Source organism: Rhodnius prolixus, unplaced genomic scaffold, assembly GCF_049639745.1.
Source record: "Rhodnius prolixus isolate KJV_2025 unplaced genomic scaffold, Rpr scaffold_16, whole genome shotgun sequence".
Lineage (NCBI taxonomy): Eukaryota > Metazoa > Arthropoda > Insecta > Hemiptera > Reduviidae > Rhodnius > Rhodnius prolixus.
In genome coordinates, this window is record NW_027411616.1 from 1,991,768 (window position 1) to 2,010,742 (window position 18,975).

Below are 18,975 nucleotides of genomic sequence, written 5' to 3' on the forward strand. Positions count from 1 at the left end.
AGAACCATTAAAACCCTTCAGAGAAGCAGTTTTGAAGGATTTTCTTTCATGACTTGAAACTAGAGCAAAAAGTGCTACAGAGTGGCTCCAAAAATTAATATTGATTGGTGCATCAATGGTGTTAGTGAAAGGAATAAACTACATTGTTTTGGAGCTTTTGGCCTCAATGAACTTAGCTAAGTCCTGTTCGGCCAACAGGAATCGAAATGATTCTATGACCACCATACTCGAACCTAACCCATTCCAACGGAGATCACGAGCAACTGGCCAATAGGTAATTTTGTTAGAATGGTTTAAAAATCTCTAAAATCGAGAAATGGCCGGATTGTCATGTTTCTTCACCACATTAGCGCAAGAAAAACAGTTCATCCAAAAACTGTTGGATGGAACAGTGACTTGTGATGAAACGAGGATCATGTTGACAATAGGAAAGGGCCTTGACAGGGTAGTTGGCAAGGTCTCTCAAACCCACAAAGGACTAAAATCTCAATGGTCAAAACCCATTTAATAGGCTCCATTTAATATGAAGCGTTGTAAGTATAGGGGTGCGGTGTATATTGAAGGTGATAATAACTAATTATGTATAAATTTAAAATAAAATGTTTTACAGCAATAGTCTCGTTATTTAATAGTCACATCTCGTATGGTTATGGAAGTGATCGGGCTTGGTGTCATCCACTTTACAATTTTGAAAACCGGTGCGTCCAGAAGAAAAGTGGACCAGAAGAGGCAACAAATCTGACATTTTTCAATAGAGGGGATCCCAACCTGTGCATAAGTGCCTTCATTTTTACCAAAATTTGAATGAGTTTCAAATGGAACTTCTGTCCCCTATACCCCCAGTCCTCTCGTTAACTGATAACATCTTTAAAAGGATAACTTTCTTGCTGGTAGAACCTTCTCTATTGGGGACCAGCTAAAAACAGTTTTCGTCGAATTCTTTAAATCTCGAGGTCCAATATTAACAGTGATAGGATAAATGGAATTGTTTCTAGCTGGCAAAGATGTTCTGAATCTAATAGTGCGTATTTCGATTGATTTGAACAGGCATTTCAAGTTTTAGCAATTTAAAGAACACCCTTTGAAATCCGCAGAAGTTCTCTTTCCAATCTAATATTAGTATTTTATTAATTTTAGACGAAATTAGATTTTATTTATTTTGAGTTTTCTCAATGCGATAACAGGTGCAGAGGTGACAAAGAAATACTAGAAAATAGTTTAAAAAGTTCGAGCCGAATTGTTTTGCGTTTTTTTAATTTATTAATTAATTCAATTGGAACTTACTTTGATACAATTAGAGTATACAGGGGATAATCTCCTTTCTGCGGCTTACTAACGAACTTATCTAAGTATCGAACTGATAATCCGAGCAGTTTCATTGGCTTCATGTCTAATCTAATCTTTTCTAGAATTATCTATAGCATTCTGTTTCAACAAAATACAACGTATGATAGATACACTGTACACATTTAGTATTCAGTTTAGACATGATTACGGGAACACACACCAAATCTGGTGCGAATTTGACCTCCCTTTGCTGCTCTTAGCAACAAAATGATTTCCAACTAGTGAGTTTTAGTAAATTTAGTAGTGTTACGTAGACTTAAAAAGATTTCAATAGTTAAGTCTATCTCCCAGATCTGCATGATACCCTTTCACTACGTTGAAGAGAGTTGTGTTTGAGGTCTCTGTTTAGAGGCGTCATTCGTCATCGAAATTATTATTTGTTAAAATATTTATTGCTTGATTTTTTTTTTGTTTATAAATATTTTTAGCTTAATAGAGATTTTATTTCTTTAATAAAGGGATAATTTCTATATTTTATTTTAATTGTTCAATCAAAATAACCGTGTGTTTCAAATATCATCTGCTATAAATTATTTTAATATAATTTTGTTTTTCAAATTTTCGAATTCGGTACTGAAAATTGGTTCTTTTTCTACTTAAAACTACCAGGTCAGTTGGCTGTGAGAGGAATGATTGAAACAGCAAGAAACACATAATGTTAGAAAACGCCTAACTTTGACATAATCTCTCTTTTTATCAAATGATTAAATTTCCAAATTTTATGTGAAATTAAGATGTTATCTTTGTTTGCAAGTGTAATTTGTGGCATCTCACTGAGAGAATAGAGTACTGGGCTAACTTAGTAAATTAAGCGAACCCTACCACACTTGGACGGACGTCGTTAAGCATTGCTTTATTGTATAGTCCACATAGCGGTTACCCGCTCACTGGACCAATTGACTGACTAGTGAGAACTCATTGTTGAAAATTGGACCGACCGCAAACTGCCCCTAGATGAAAGCAACAAAAGTTTTAATAAAATTTGAGATCAAATTTGAGATGCACTAACAGTGTGTAAGATTTCCTAAAAAAAAAAAGTTTAATTAATTTAACTTGAACTTTATGAATGGATCTGGTTTTCTTTGAAGGAAGTAATGCAGGTGGCCTGCCAAACAATGCGACTGAGAATAGAATAATCCTAGTACTGCTTAGAGCAAACTTTCTACACAATAATTAAGATAAGTATCTATTTAACACAAGTTCGAGAGTCCAATTAACATTACATATCAAGTACGCTTTGTGGTGATGATGATGATGTAATTATAACATTACCCATCATTCCAGCTGACGATTGTCTCAGTGTCTTCCGGGGTTACAAGGTTATGCTGATGTTCTCTTTTTAGCAAGCCCTCCAGTTGACAGTACTGTTAGCAGTGAGGACCCTCTGGTTACAGTTAGCTGAGAATGCACTACGAGTGAGAGTTGCATAGAGATGAGATGTTGCTGAATGCGAAAAAATACTTTCATCCGGTAAAAACAAATGAAATACTAAAAACCTAATAGAAACGTCAAAAAAGTGTTTTTAGATTTCAATACAAACTTAATTTAGGGAAAAGATTTTTTAGTAGGTATCAGCCTAGTATTGAGTGGATACGCTACTCTGGCCTTACAGACACCTATTTCTGCTGCTTTTGATTAAATGCGCTATTACGAAGGATTATCGCGCTTACGCTCCAACAAATCTAATAATGAAAACATGAAATCTAATAATTGTATTTAACTAGTTTTGTAAATTTGTAATGGATTAAAGAATGTGCGTAAAGAATATACACATCATTGTTTCCCCATGAAGAGCTTTGTATTCTTCACGCCGCATTGGCTGCTTTGGGCCAATTGTTGGTGCATAGCAATGCAATCCACGAATGCAATACTTTCTCTTTTGATGGGTAAGATGGAGTTAAGTTTTTAATAAATGTACGAAACAAAATAAATGCAAAATTTAGAGCACCTTAAACTTCAGATAAGACTAATGTAGATGTATACGTTTAAATAAACGAGTTTTGCTTAAAATTTAATTTATAAATTTAAAGGTAGACAACTGAATTTATAAATAGTAAATACTAATAAATATTATAAATAATAGAAGTTAAGTAAATAGTTAATAGTAAATACTAATAAATATTATAATAAATAATAGAAGTTAAGTTAGGAATAATACGTAAACAATTTTTAAGGAAAAGTAAAGTATAAATAAATGAATAACAGTGGAACTACTTAGATTTTGTACTGGAAAGGGAAATTTTTGTCTAAGAGTATCTGATTGGCAGCATTTCGAAATGCTGCGAAAAATATGTGGGTATTTCAAACCAGATTGCTTTAGTTCTGAGCACGTATCAAGTGCCCTTACTTACAAAGGGTTCTGTTCTGCTTCCTTCCGTGTTACAGGCCACGCAAAGGTATATTAAATTTTATTTACGGGAGATTTACTTTAATAAAAACTAATACAAAGGTGAATGGCAGTTTTTATTATGAAAGAGACCGTGAGTGATTTAAAACATTGAAGAATCGAAGCGCTAGCGGACAAGGTTGCCCTTAATGTAAAAAGAATTCATTTCAAAAGATACAGCCATCTTAAATAGTTTTCTAAGTACTTTGCCTTTGAACAATGTAGATGAATCTTTACAGAAGGTTATGAAAGCGTATAAAATTCCGTTGTAATTTGGGAATTTTGATAACAATCGCTGTTATTTGATATTGTAATTTGACTGCATTAAATTTATCATTAATATTTTTTATCATGCATAATATTGTTTGTGTTAAAATATAATGGAATATATTGGGGCCACTGTAAATACTCGCAGTAAAAAACATCAACAAATTATTCTTATATTAATTTTTACTAAGCTAGGTGAGGCCGAGCGGTTAGAGGCGAGAACTTAGAAGCTAAATAAATGTATTGTGGTACTGGGTTCGATTCCCAGTCTTAGGCCTTGCAATGAATAATAAAAGAAATTTACAGTAAAGTATGTTTGCTAGTCGCCTCCGACCACGACACCTAATTGGTAGTTGGACGTAAAGCCCGCCTGAAAAAATAGGCATTACTTTACTTTTTATTATTCTCTTTATTTTACCAGTTCTAAATAATCTCAATTACAAGCACATCAAAATATGAATATCAATTTGGAAGTTTCTGCGTTTTTTTGCTTTTGAGTTATGCTGGTCAAACTCTTAAAATAAACTCACAAAGATAGATAAGCATTCGCAGAATACATTTTTAATTCTGTGGGAACCTGAAAGCGTTTTTTACTGCGAAAAATCGATAGCATAAATCGCAATGCTTTCTCTAATGAAAGTGAAATTAATAATAGTGCAATAACTTGAGAGCAAATCGCGTGTTTTCACCTGAAAACCTCGTTTCCCAAAAGCGAAGTAGGAATTGCTCATCTTCTACATGTCATTTTTCGTACTTTAGAGGAGATGATCAAAGTAATGAAATTACTTCCGGAATGATCTTATTTGATATAATCGATAACAGTTCCTGTTAATATAAAAATTAGTTTCTTTAAAAAAACCCAAATATATATAAGTATATGTGTAATAAATAATAATAATAAAAGATGGGATATTTTTTTTAATAATGAAAAGATGGCAAAAATCAACCACTAAATAAGGAAATTAAAGGAGACCTTTGCGATGTCATTAACTAGATAACTAGCGAGATTGGTGTCAAAGAGGCCTCTTCCATCGTTTGAAAATGTGAAACTTTATTGCATCTGAATGGTTTCCACAGACTCTGACCAGCCTTATCTCTACTTTAATATCTCCTTATAAAGATTGCCCAAGTTATAATCTCATTTCTTTATTATTACATATCAGAGTTATAAAAGAGGTATGGATTGATATATTTTTATTTCAATAACTCTTCAGCATATTGTTTGCCCACAACCTAATATAGTAAGAGAAGGCATTGCAATGTTTTACTTTTATTTTCAGAAAGGGAAAGTGTTAATTACTGGGATACATGTTAGCAATATTTTTAGCGCATGAGCGGAACATCTCAAAAAGGGAAATTCCCAGTAAGCTCAGACTTATGAGACAGTTTTGGCAATGTTCAGGCACCCACTTCCTCTACAGCTCACTGTCCTGCAAGTCAAAAATGCGAAGCATCAGTTCGTACTTGTGTACTCTTTTTTTAAATTGTCCTGTAGGCAGCAACATTATGCATACACGTTAGATCTGTGAATTTTATTCAATCTAATAATTTGAGGTCTTGTTCTTCGTTTACATTTTCTCCGTACTTAAAGCGTAGAGTTTGTAAATTGATGTAGAGTGGTTAGTGCTTTATTTTGGGATGTTGATAGCTTATAATTGATTAAAAATAACAAAAGGAACTAATAGTTTAGGTACCATTCAGAATTTGCACATTTTGAGGAGACGATAATTGGCTTCGTGCCATATAAAACTCAATTATCCTACGCCGTTTAGTTTTATAATTAAAAAGAAAAAATAATATTGAAATAAGTTTTTAGTTTACAATTAAATAATTGTAAACTATTTAGACTTTTTATTTTATTTTTAAACTAGATTTAGAAATCTAAATGTCCAGTAAATGCCAATATTCGTATTTATGTACACATAGGAATATTGTACTATATTGGCCTTAAAAAAATGTAAAAAAATGTATTATATACCAAGATGGCAAAATCTACTTGTAAAAGTTTATTTGCATATTACCTACTTATATTTTGTTCATGAAAATTGCCATTTATGTAGTTTGAATGTTTTCCATGGTACTCAATGTTGTATACTTTATGCTTTTGAAAAAGATATAAAAAATATATCGAAATGTTGGCACTTTAATATACATTTTAATAATGCACATATAATTTTTAAAAAACTATTCCGGACGTCTGTTATACATCGCTGCATTAAAATATAATAAGTGTCAATGCAAGCACAATTCAGTCCAGTTAATTGCATTTTTTAACAACTCTTGAAGAGCCAAAACTTAGTGTGCTCTGTAAGGAAAGGACATCCCGGAGCCAATCCGGCAGCGCACTAGGCGCAAAAGACCTTTGACGTTAAGGCCACTAAATAAAAAGAAATAAAGAAGTAGGAGAAAGAATGAGTTAACGGCCATTTTGTTTTTATACAGCACCTAATGAATGCCGTCTCATCCTTTACTTTTAACTTTTGGCCATTCTATAAACTTAGTCGATCACTTAAGGACTTTGGTTAGGTAAAAAACCGTGATTGTGCAGCAAGTACATTGTGTCTCGCACATTCCCTTGTTAACGTGCTTGAAACCGGCAGAGTGGAACCTGGTTGAAGCAGCACGTAGAACTAATGCTCTAGGCCTCCCCCCCCCAAACCCCCTAATTCAATCCCAACATCTCCATCAGACCGTAAGTGTATTTTTTAACCTTTTTGTTTTTACTTAAACAGATTTAGAATATGGTCGATGCACTCACACCATCTCTTTTTATTCAATTTCTGAAGATATTTTTTTTTTAAACTTCAAACTTTTTGTAAAATGTTGGCTTTAGTATTATATAGCTGATTATAATGTTAGGCGTTATAAGGAGGCTTCGTCAAAACATGCTGCAATCAATGTGACAATTACTCTCCTCTAATCTCAATAGTTTCTCTCAAATAAATTAGGTTGGAAGAGGGTGGCACCAAAATGACCCTGTCTGACCACACTAGTTTCCGCTGCTTACATTCAACAAGGTTAGATTTCCCAGAATTTAGCAACTAGTTTAACTCTTTTCATCCAATACATTGTTTTAAGTAGGTGTGCACAAGCGCACAAGTCCGTTTCAATGTTAAATGGATAATTAAATCAAAAGGAACAGATTAGCTGGTCAGTACACTGGGCACTCTAACATAGATCCGTGTGATGTTAGGAGCCTCTTTCAGCTCTCTTTCCGGAACCTGTCCACTCTTCTGCAATCCTCCACAATTTTCAGCAAGTATTGTGTAAGACGGAAAATTACAAAAAGGGTCGCGGCTCACACTCCTTCTTCCTGCATCTACTGCTGATGAGTGCTGGCAAGGGGCGAGATTAGCAGTCTTGGATATCTTCTCCAAATGTTCCGAGGGTCTTCCTTTACCAATCTTTCATAAAAATAGAGAGATTTAGGATTACCTCATTCCCGGCTATAAGACTAGTGCTCATATTGTCTCTGATGACCTGCTCCTAGGAGCAGCTACCCGGTGCTACAATGAGCTAGAGATTGGACTTAGCCCCTTTGAATATGATGTACTAAACACAATTTTGTTTAAGAACTTCACTCAGAATTATTTTAAGAGATGATTGAGGAGAAGCTAGCACTTGAACGTTTCTTCAAAAGTACATTTTTATTGTAGTGACAAATAATAGTGAGACCTCCAGCTGCTGACCCTTAGATTTTCTCTTCCTAGGAGTTTCATACAGCTCACTGTCCGGTGATGGACAGTGTTGTCTGTAACGAGAGAACACTGTCCGGAGGCCGGCAGTGCACTGGAAAAAGCTCCGGGCGCCAATAACCTTAGATATTGACGCGCCTTAAATCATAAAAAAAAAAAAAAACAGTGAGACCAAAATAACATTGAGAGAATACTCGTACATGAAGTTTTAACTGAATGAGTAAGAGAGAGTCGTGTGAGTTAAATTCTTTCTCTTCTCTGAAAAGTGAATACAGACAAAGATCTTAACTCCAATAATAGTTGGCATTCTGGTTTAATTGGTGAAATTCCACTGTCTCAAGTTCACGTTCTTGTTATCGGACAGAAAATAAGGTAGAAGGAATGTGTCGATACAGACCCTCTCACTCACTGCCGTGGTATCCGGTTGCCATAGAACAACAACTACACTTTTGAAAAATAATTTATTTTCAAAGAGAGGATACAAGATTTTCAATCATCTGACATTCTCATACACTGATGGACCTCATTATCTCACTGCAATCGGATTTCCATATCCAAATAATCCAAATCCAAAATAATCTTGGATGTAACATTTAAACAACTTACTTATACTACAGCTCATAACTTGTAACTTACACATTCTCTTTGGACTTCAAAGTTTTGACTAAACTTAATTCGAAGAATCGTTTCTGTAACGCGGTACTTGGCGCGATTGACTCACTTTGGCTTTAGTTTGCCATACGCTGGGCGTTTTCCACTATTTCAGCTATAAGCATCTATACAAGTCTAATCCAAAGTATTTGGCGTTGCCAGTCCTACCTAATGAAAATAAGGATTTTCCATTTTATTGTGAGCCTAAGAGGGCGTGGTGTGACATTCATGGAGTAGGCGTGGTTTAATAAACAGTTCTCGTTTATGATTTGCTCTTCAACCAACCTACATTTCACGCTTCGATTCTTCACAGATATTGGTCAAATCTTTATTGATAATTATTTTTATGAAAAATAAAAGTTTAATTTTTTTTACTAATTTTTCCAACGTTTAATGAAGAATCTAATTATGCAATAAAAAATTTTCTCAATAAAACCATTAAAAATATGTAAAAGATTTTTCTTGTTTAATGTCTTGATTTCTATACTAATAATGTGGTGGTAACCAGAAAATTGAGAATAATGGTTATTTTCTGGCGAAGTAGGTAAAAGAAAATTGTGGATCATGTTTCATGTTGTATGTTGTTTGCATAGGACTTTATTTAACGATTTTTACAGATGTAATGATAATTAGTTTGATACCTTTTATTATAATCAATGTAAGTTAAATGGTGTGCTACACTTTACTGAACAAATATTTCTTAGATAAAAATGTCTAGCATAAGGGTCTGTGAAATCTAATAAAGTCTAAACAATATTAATAAAATTTATAGCAGTAAAATTACTTAAATGATATTAATGAAGTATGAATGTAGCTGATTTTATGTACCTTTTGTCGTTCAATCCACCCTTACACTCAACTTTTTAAAGTGTAAGTTTTTGTTAAAGAGATATTTACAGGAGTCCGCTAAGGGGCAGAAGAGATTGTTAATGCGTCCAACAATTTTGTATTTTCTAACGCTAGCTTCACTTTCACACTTGTACAAATTGCACCCTTAACAAACCGACAACCATTTACACACGAACCTGAACGCCACACTCGGAAAGCTATATAGAGGCCAATTGGGGCTTTAGATAGCATGTGGCTCTGTTCTTCCCAAACAATAATTAATATAATTAAATAAGGAAACAACTAGAACAGGTTTTTGCCCTTCTTTCTATGAGAAGACTGCTCTTGCTTCATTGATTCGGCTTAATCCAGAGGTCATTTTTACTACTCTGCCGCTTTTACTGGACATTTTTACAATAAACCTCTCACCTCAGAGGACCTCGTTAGAGTCAGGACAATATAGAAAAAGCGTATTCGAATTCAGTAGTAGAGTACTTTCTTGTCAAATCTCTTTGAAATCCGAGCTCTGTTTCTGTGAGAGTACCGCCCAGCAAAAAAAGCATTCTTACTACAGTCAAATAGAATTAATTTTGTAAAGTATTAGATAACCAACCTTAACACTGAAAGTACTAAGACATATTACAATTCAGAATTGTAAATTCAGAAATGCCCAAGTTACGTCCATCAGAGAAGAATTAAATCAAGGTGTTTTTCAGCGTTAGTGAAGTAGTTATACCGGTTAACAGAATTTCTTCAAGCTTTCAGTTATAGCAATGCTTCTAATGCCATTTTTACAAGGCCCACAAATCACTATGATGAATGTGGCAAGTTTTAATAAGGTGCCTTATATTTTTTTGTAAGTAGAGTATTGGGTATAACACAAGTTTTTTATTTTATGTCTGCTTTACTTTAACAAGTATGAATATTCCATTCAATCTATCTACGTGCAGTAATTAAATTCCTCTTTTGTGCCAAGTAGGTATAGCAGCTCCTCGTCCGTGGTAAAATTTTCAACCTTCAAAGAATGATTCATGGCCGAAATAATTGGTTTCGCATCGAAGATGCGAGTCTGTGCTATAACAGAAGTAGACGTTCAAACTCATTTTTAATAGTTTTGGAAGCTAAGAGTGTGAACTTGCGTCATCACAACTTCCTCTCGGCCTAAGCAGCATGGAATGGAAGTCAGTCCATTTGTTTGGAATAGACGCCGAATTAAAAGATCACAAGTAATTAAATAAATAATTAAAATTACAATTAAATTGTATGGTGTTTCATGTTTTTCTGCGTTACTTAATTGGGCGTTATTTAGAATTAACTAGTGACAAGATAAAACCTGCAATCAATAATTCTAAAAACATTGTTCAATGTGATCTGTCCGCTAAAACTGTTTTTCCTAAGAAGTTTTCAATATGGTAAATTTGTTATCTATACAATATACATATTTTGAAAATTCTCGGTTCATTTTTTATTGGCTCAAAACTAAACAAAAAGTGCCCAGCGTTTTCCAACTGATTCTTGGTAAAAAAAAAAGTCTTAGAATTAAAGGACCTTTAATAATCACAACGTCCGACTCGTTGACACAACGTTTGACACGAACCCCACACATCTACCATTCTTAAAAAATTTTAAAATTACGTTGTCCAATTTTATTCTTATATTTATGTATTGGACCATAACTTTAACCCAATTCAAAAATATCATTGCTGTTATTTCTTACGATCAGCGATGCAAGGTGCTGATTCGTCAAGAACTGCCACTAACCGAAGGAGCCACTTTTAGTGTTTTTAGAGATTTTCTTGAAAAAGCTCAAACAATTCGTGCAGATCTGACATTGAGAAAAATTCATTATAAGGCAGTTGTGTAGAAGAGAGGGCAGTAACAAAGAAGTGTTGAGCTCTATTCAGTATGTACGGTTGTACGATCACAGCTCTCTTTCCCTCATTAAGCTCCTGATAAATGCTACCAATGGTATCCGAAACAAAGAAAAAAACTAAGAAATTTTAACTCTCCATTATTTTGGGAAATGTATAACAATGGTACTAATCCTGTTACAACAGTAGTATCTTTCTATCTTTATACCTGGTTCATGTGGACAGGCGCTGATTATACCCTAATATTCAGATCCACACCTTTGAATGATATCACAAAAGAGCTCCTGACCTGTACATCAGACTATTCATGCCAACGCATAGTTTGTGATCAAAGTTCTCATCAGGCGGGCATACAACTCCTTCATACAATGAAAAACATTCAACCTCTTGGTATCAGGAGCCGCTCTCATGTGTCAGTGTGCATCAACTTTTTTTTCACTTGCTGAAGTGCGATCGTGTCACGTTTCCGAAGTGGATTTATCACTTCAAATTCTGCTGGAAAATACTAGTTCCCAGTCTAGCACAATTTTTGTCGAAATATTTGGACTTGGAGTTGTATAATTATTTACTATCCAAGTGTAAGCAGGTCAATGATTTTATTTTTGTATGAAAAAGCAGGTTTTTAGCCATAGTATTTCCAAAGTGCAAAATACCCCTCACCTTTTCATTTTAATCAAAATTTTTTCTAGCCTTAATTTTTTTTAGATTTGTAAACAGGTGGATGTCAGAGCGTACCTAAAGGCTGATTAGAGTGGAGATTCCAACAATTCGAATTTATAATTTCTCTTTTCTCTATTGCTAAAAGCACCATTGTAGCAAGTGCATTGTTCTGATTCAATTTTATTTTGTTCTTTTGCCATTCAGATCTCTTCTCAAGAACTTTTTCATCCAATTGGCCCAGAAGACTTAAGCAATAATTGCCATTAGTTCGTTATCCCTTACAAATTAATCTATAAAAAGAAATTTGTTTGTATTCCAGAAAAAAATCAGAAAAGCTGAAATCGGCTTTGACTTTTTTGTGCAGAGCCTCCCAACTTACATTCATCACATTCTGGCATTGTTGTCACGTTCTGGCGTGTAGTGATGGGAACCGCTTCCCAACCACAGAAACATATCGGCAATTTGTTTTTGGTCAGAATTTAGGAGATCTCCGTCTTCTATAATGCTCTCCCATAATTTATTTTACTTTATGTACTGAGTGATACTTTTGAAACGCTTACAGTCACAGCTAACTCATACACCTTCTCGTTGTTTGTATGTAATGTTGCAGTATTTGGTCGACCTTGGTCCGGTCCCCTATTTCTTCACTGTTGGTCATGATGGAACAGACTTCTAATTTTCTCAAATTTTCGTTGGCGATAAACTAAACAAAAAGATCAAAGACAAAACCGCTCAGTACTGAGCTTTTCATTACTTGCATGGTATTCCATTGCTGGAAATGAATGAACATCCATTTTCTGAATACACAATCTTTGAAGTGGATGGTGGTCACTGTTTAAGAATCTTAATTAACCGTCGCCACTTCAACTGAAAAAGACTCTCGCTGCCTATGACTTCAGCTTTTGACATACCTTGAATAATCATAATGAAATCAAGGCTTATGTTAAGACAATATACAAGCAAAACTAACATGTATGCAGCGAAAAAGTTCAAGGATATCTGTAACCAACTATTAGCTCTTACCGCAACCAAAAATTCCACAAACTAAGACAGCTATATAGGATGCACATCCAGCGTATTTCTTCCTCGTAACCCCACGAGGAAACTTACAACCAACTCGAACAGTTACATATACTTGTACTAGATGAAAACCTAAATAAAACATATTGAAACATTCTAAGAATAGATCGTAGATTGGCAGCTCGTGAGCAGAAATGTGAGGTATAAAATGTAGACAAGCCAAGTTGACTTGACTGTATTTTTACGATAAGGTGCACCATTCAAACTGTCGAACGATATTTAAGCCTGAAATCGCCAAGTTCTCAATTCTCCTCGAGAGGGAATTCCACACACAATGCACAGCAAGATAAGTGATGTCTAACCAGCGAGTCATATTTCTCTTTTACAATATTTATATACTATATTAACAGAAGATGGATTCCTTTTGTGAGCCGATTATCAATAAAACGTTTAGTCAAAAATTCTACATTAAAACTGAACATTCAGAAAGTGATTTATTAAATTTTTATTGAATACTGTGGGAGCCGTTTGTGAGAAAAAATATAGATTAGAATGGTATCGGCTATTCCGTAAAATCACGTTTCCTTTAACCTTTCCCTCGAACTTTGAATTCTAGCAATGCTTTTAATACTAAGTTAATATTTAATAATGGTAGAACCGTAAATTATATTGAAGAGAAACTGCTTAATTTTGAATTGTCCCGAGACACTGGATACGTTTGCTCGATGGAGAAGTAACTACGACTCTCTTTACCCGAAGTCCCTGAGTTGTGAATGTGATTGGTGTGCAAGAGCAGGTAGTAGGGATTAGTTTTTGAGCTGGGTTACTCGGTTAAATGCCTGCTTTGCCTGCCATGGTATGCAGGATATGATGATGCCTAGTGGCCGGAAGATGTACACATCACTGCAGCTGTTCCGAAAAGTACCTGCCAACTAAGGAGATTGTTGTTTTGGGAAGAGGACGCACAGGTACATCGGCTAAAGATGTGACATGTAAGATTTTCTTAGTAGCCTTCAGTTTGTAAAAAAAAAATTACTTTGTATTATCCTAATATTTTGCCCAATATTGTTTAGAACAGGAAAATTAGAATTATTAAAAAAAAAAAAAAATTATAAAAAGTATTTGGAAAAATATAGTTAAAAGTCTCAACGAGGAGTAATGTGAAGATTTTTAGAGTACCTGCACATTCCGGAATATAACACATATTCGTATGTGGCAATGAGTTGGTATCTCGATGTTCTTGGTGTTAAAGCAGCGGTAATTAAGAAATTGTTTGGCACAGAAAATGACAGTTAGAGAGTTGAATAGACAAAGGTATAGCTGGATAAAAATTCAGAAAGGAACGATGTCTCTTCCCACCCTGAGTAGGGTGCAAACTAAATATGCTTGTGTTACAAACAACTAGAACTGTGATGAAAGTGATCGAAAAACGGTGAACCACTTCCTAGATCGGTGCCCTTGTTTCGCAAATGCTAGATCTTGAAGCATACTGTCCATTCTGGGCAGGATTTGTAGCATAAACATATCAGCAGATATTGCAAAAAGGCCAAAGAGCTACTTCCGAAGGAATGCTCTTGGGGTTTTGAACGAGAAGTATTTAGTTCAGCAAAACTCAAGAGAGCACTGTAAATCAAATTTTGATCAAGGTTGTATGAGAGCTTAAACTGAAAAGAAAAAGAGAAAGAGCTAACTTTCTAAAAACTACATTTTTGATTTATCTCGTTTAGTTGCGACAAAAGTTCCATTTGGAAGTCTTACGCACACAACGCGCCACAACAAGCAGTAGCAGAAAGTAAAAGTGCTTTATTTCAAAAATTGTGATGTTGACATCCTGAAATATTTAACCAAAATAATAACGTTTGTATTCAAATATTACTTGATTTATTTTGAATAATACATTACGCTAGCACTGGCGAAATATGCACTTTTCCAGTGATAGCGTCATTATCTAGATCTAGTTAAATGGAAGCGAATAATTCAATTATTTTAAAAATTAATTTAATGAAAATGAAAAATCTGGGGTGAGTCATGACTATTTCAAATTCTCTTTAAACATGAAATTTGGATTTTGAAAATCTTTGTGAACTAAAAAACCACTTTCTCTCACAGCAAATACTGAATGTTTTGTTGCCTCTGTATTACTTGTAGTTAGTGAAATCTGGCAGCACTGCCATTGTGAACTGCCCTGGGAGTCCGTAATTATAGTTATTTACTTATACTCTTAAGATCTCAGGGGAAAAGATAAGGCTAAACTGGTTAAGGGGCAGTACTAATTCAGGCCAGAGTATCTTAAGACCTCACATTTACTCTTCGAGGCCAAAAATAAGGCTGTCAGAGAAGTAGTGGAAGGAAGAAGTAAGGCGGATCAAGGGACGGTTTTAGCTATTCGATGAGGCCCTCACACGAGTGACGGAATTCGCAAGGTTGAGGGCATAACCTAACCTATTCTTTAGATAATAAACAAAAAATGAAGATTTGAAAGAGACCAAAGCAGTCAGAACGGTGGGTAAGAATGTTTGAAATACCTAGGGTCGTATCTTAGCGAGTATGCTTACATGGCTGTAGAAATCAGAAAACTACAAATGGTGTCGCCATTTGTTATTCAGAGAAGGCAAAGGTTACTACGTATATTAACCCATCGGTATCATGAACACTCCGAAGTGCTTATAAACATTATAGGTCACTGAATTGTCTAAGATAGTGGTGGAAAAATTTCCGGGCTATAAAATGAAGAATCTGAAGAGAAGCCAACTAGGAAGTGATGCAGGACATGAGGTACGCAGAGGTGAGCCGATTTGTGAGGGTAGACAGAGGGCGCCTTCTCTAAAAGTAACAGGCTAACCGGAGTGTAGGACAGAAGTTAATGCTTCCGAAATGTTAAAACCGCTAAGACGTAGGAAGAAATCATAAAATATAAACAAAATTAAAGAAACCGCAAAACCAAGAGAAAAAGTTCAGAAACTTCGTAATTCTAACGGAAGTGAATAATTTTTAAACGACAAATTAATGCAAGATCCCCTCCCCGCCAAGAACAAAGCACTGCCAGGTCTTCTATACCACGGGCAGTAACTTCCCGTTTAATGTCCAGAAGTGCACATTTTTCAATCCCGCAGGGCAGGGGCAGGCCGCATGCCGCCCCCGAGGCAATATATTGTGGCCCACGATGTTCTGAAATAGAATGAAGATCGAACAAATTATTATAAAGAAAGTAGCGCTCAGGTGAGATTGAGGCAATACCGTACACACAATGCCCTCGTTAACCTTTTAACTACTGAAGACGAGGGTACCAATGCCCTTCCTGGGTGCCTGAAGACGTGGATACACGGATGCACTCAGTTCCGGCGACGTTTGATAGCAATATATCTGCCGCATAAAAATAAAACAGCATACAGATCAAGATTAGCTGATAAACATCTGTCTGCCTTAATGAAGATTGTCTGTCCTCAGTCCTTGAATCCAGATATTGGACAATAGTATGAGGAAAGCGCTGGCAAGTTTCGGTGAGAAAAAGATAATTTTAGTTTTATAAATACAATTATATAGTGCTTTAATTATCCTATCCATATTCCTGAATCCTCACTTCAGAATATAAATTTAACAAAGTTGTAAATGTGATGTGGCCTGCGTGAATCTTGCCTGTTGCGCCCTGCATAGCGCATCCTATGCGAAGGACGTTACCAAGTCAAAATGTTCTGTAGTTGTTCCTAGCATCCAGCATATTGTTTCAGTTTCAGGTTGTCCATATAAAAGGTGAAGGTAACTTTAGAACCAGCAATCTCTGAATGGTTGATTTGAACTGGAAAGTCAGGGTCAAACAGAACCACAATGGTCTTAGAGAATTGTCTTAAAAAAATTCTTCACTGAATCCCAATTGCTGTAAATATCCTTTGACACCTTTGCAGCTTGATGCACCAGGAACTCATGGCCGCCTTTAGGCATTAATCTTATAAATTTGTGAATCGCTATATCTTAATAAATACGTGTTTAACAAGAAAGTAAAGTTGTATTCGCTGTGTAATTTATAAAACAGAGAAGATGCCCAATATTATGAGAATTTAGATCTTTATATTTTAAGTAAGATTGTTTAAATCTGGAGATTTTGGATTATTTAAATGGCAAATGTAGGAAAAGTTCGTTGGATCATTGTAAAGCGTCATGGGCATATAGATACGTATTGGTGAAGGAATTTAATTATTAAATTGATTTATCTATTGTTAGATGTATCTGTATCACCGAAATGTGTCGATACATAAGCTAAATATTAAGTTGCTTAAAATATGACTTATTATTATAATTATGTTCATTATAGTAAAGAATATTATATTTATTTCATTTTTCTGCTTTTGTCTGTAAAGAGACTATTTTACCTTATTCATTTGATTATTGTATCTTTTTTTGAGACTTTTTTGACTTTTGGTGGAACGAACAGCGGAAAAATCACCTCTTTAAAACAAATCTAACCGATTTATAAATTCTAAAACTGAATAGTTAATGAATAAATAATATAAGTAATGTATTGCTGTACATACTTAGTTGGCGCTGTGGCTAGTGTGGAATAACGATAATTTCAAATTGTTTAAAAATTAAAGTAAATTGATTAAATAATTGTCTAAAACATTTAATCTCAACGTCATATCACGTCTTGTTTCCGTTCTCTTTATTTACAGTTTTTGTAATTGAACTCCAAAATTTATGTGAGGGATTTATTTTCCGGCGTTTACTTTATTCCGAACAGTACAGCGGAAATTTTCGACAAGAAATCACATTTTACTAAATTTGAATTTAGACACTTTTTAAGGTACTAAAGTTTATTATTAGTAAATACAGAAAAGAATCACACAAGAAAGGATTCATTTTGTGGTGTGCTAAACCACAATCAAACTGTCGCATACTAACACCACAATCTAACTTCAAGTACAAAGTAATTTCTGAATTTGTGATATAATTTCGTTGGTGGGCTTTTTGTGTGGCCGGTACCCAATTTGTAGTCGCCTGACCATGGTTCTGATACCAAAGCTTTGCAAATTCATCTCATTAAAAGTTAATGCGCCACTTTATTTAGTGGATTCGACAATTTTTTCAGAAAAAACTGGCTATTACAAAACAATATTGATCTGATATAATAATAATCCAAGAGATATTATTTCAGAAATGTTCTAGCGACGCTGACCGGTGGACAAGAAATTGCACTTCAGTGTTTATTATACCAAATACACAAAGAATCTATGACTATAATTCCATTTACATTAAGAATATTTATTTTAGGCAGTTTTTGACATCTGAGTGAGGGCGGTAAAGATCCCCAAAAAAGTATTCACTTTCTAGGTTTAATTATTTGAGTCATTTAATTATAATATAAGGCCGTTTTGAGGGAAACGACTTGATTTTGGATTTATTTTTGGAAATAAATAAAATTTAGACCATTAATATACTACAGATTCAAATGTATATTCTCTTATTGGTATTTTTAGACTTTTTTGGATTAATGATTTTAAATAAAAAAAATAAAAAACTATTATACTAAATATTGGTAAGTACCCACCTTTCTGGTAGCGTAGTCACCAAGTTAACTGAGGTGGAGACTGCTCCAGAACAGCTTTATATAGGTAGTGGGTAGGGCCCCCACTTCTGCGATACGGAACGTCCACCCCAAAGGTTACCCCAATCCATAAAGATGATTCCTGTCATGTCCTTCACAGCGTGCTGTTAAGTCTTCACGCTATTTTTCATAAATTTCTTGTAAGATTCTAGTAAGGAAACGAATCTGGTGTGAGACTCACACTCAAACAATGACTGTTTTTTTTCAAACGCTACTTTATCTTGAATCATTTTCCCTGAAAAAGTTTTTCAAACGTACGAGTAACTAATACAATCATGCAATGGCAGTTAATTAAGGCACAAAGTAATGTCCGATCATATCCTTGATTTTAGACTTAAGATCGTTACGATCTCTAGCTTTACTGAGTTAGTTACATATTTTACTTCTTCTTACCAGATAACCAGGAATAATGACCCTGTAAAACAATACAGAAACTTCCCAGACTTTTGTATCTTCCACAATTTTTGTGTCTTCGAATGCTTATATATCTCCCATTCTTGGCTTCCACATTCTTCGAGTAGAGTTTCCAATTAAGGGATTTATCCTTTAACTACTCCCAGAAATTCGCCGATATGGAAATCTCTTACCACCCAAATAAAGCTCGTTGCAGAGATGTAACCTTCCTTTTCTAGTGAATGTAACTAACATTAA

General features: G+C 34.6%; 2 protein-coding genes across 2 annotated transcripts in view; one reads left to right on the forward strand and one right to left on the reverse strand.

Moving 5' to 3' along the window:
• Positions 1–774, forward strand: part of LOC141457510 (uncharacterized) — a 113,466-nt gene extending 112,692 nt beyond the window's left edge. The window contains exon 26 of the mRNA XM_074134602.1: positions 3–774. The gene's annotated coding sequence lies outside the window, so the exon portion shown is untranslated. The remainder of the gene's footprint in view (positions 1–2) is intronic.
• The window catches only part of AstA (allatostatin A), a 38,270-nt gene extending 19,928 nt beyond the window's left edge, over positions 1–18,342 (reverse strand). Inside the window, exon 1 of the mRNA XM_074134609.1 lies at positions 18,268–18,342. The gene's annotated coding sequence lies outside the window, so the exon portion shown is untranslated. The remainder of the gene's footprint in view (positions 1–18,267) is intronic.
• Between the last annotated feature and the right edge of the window lie 633 nt (positions 18,343–18,975).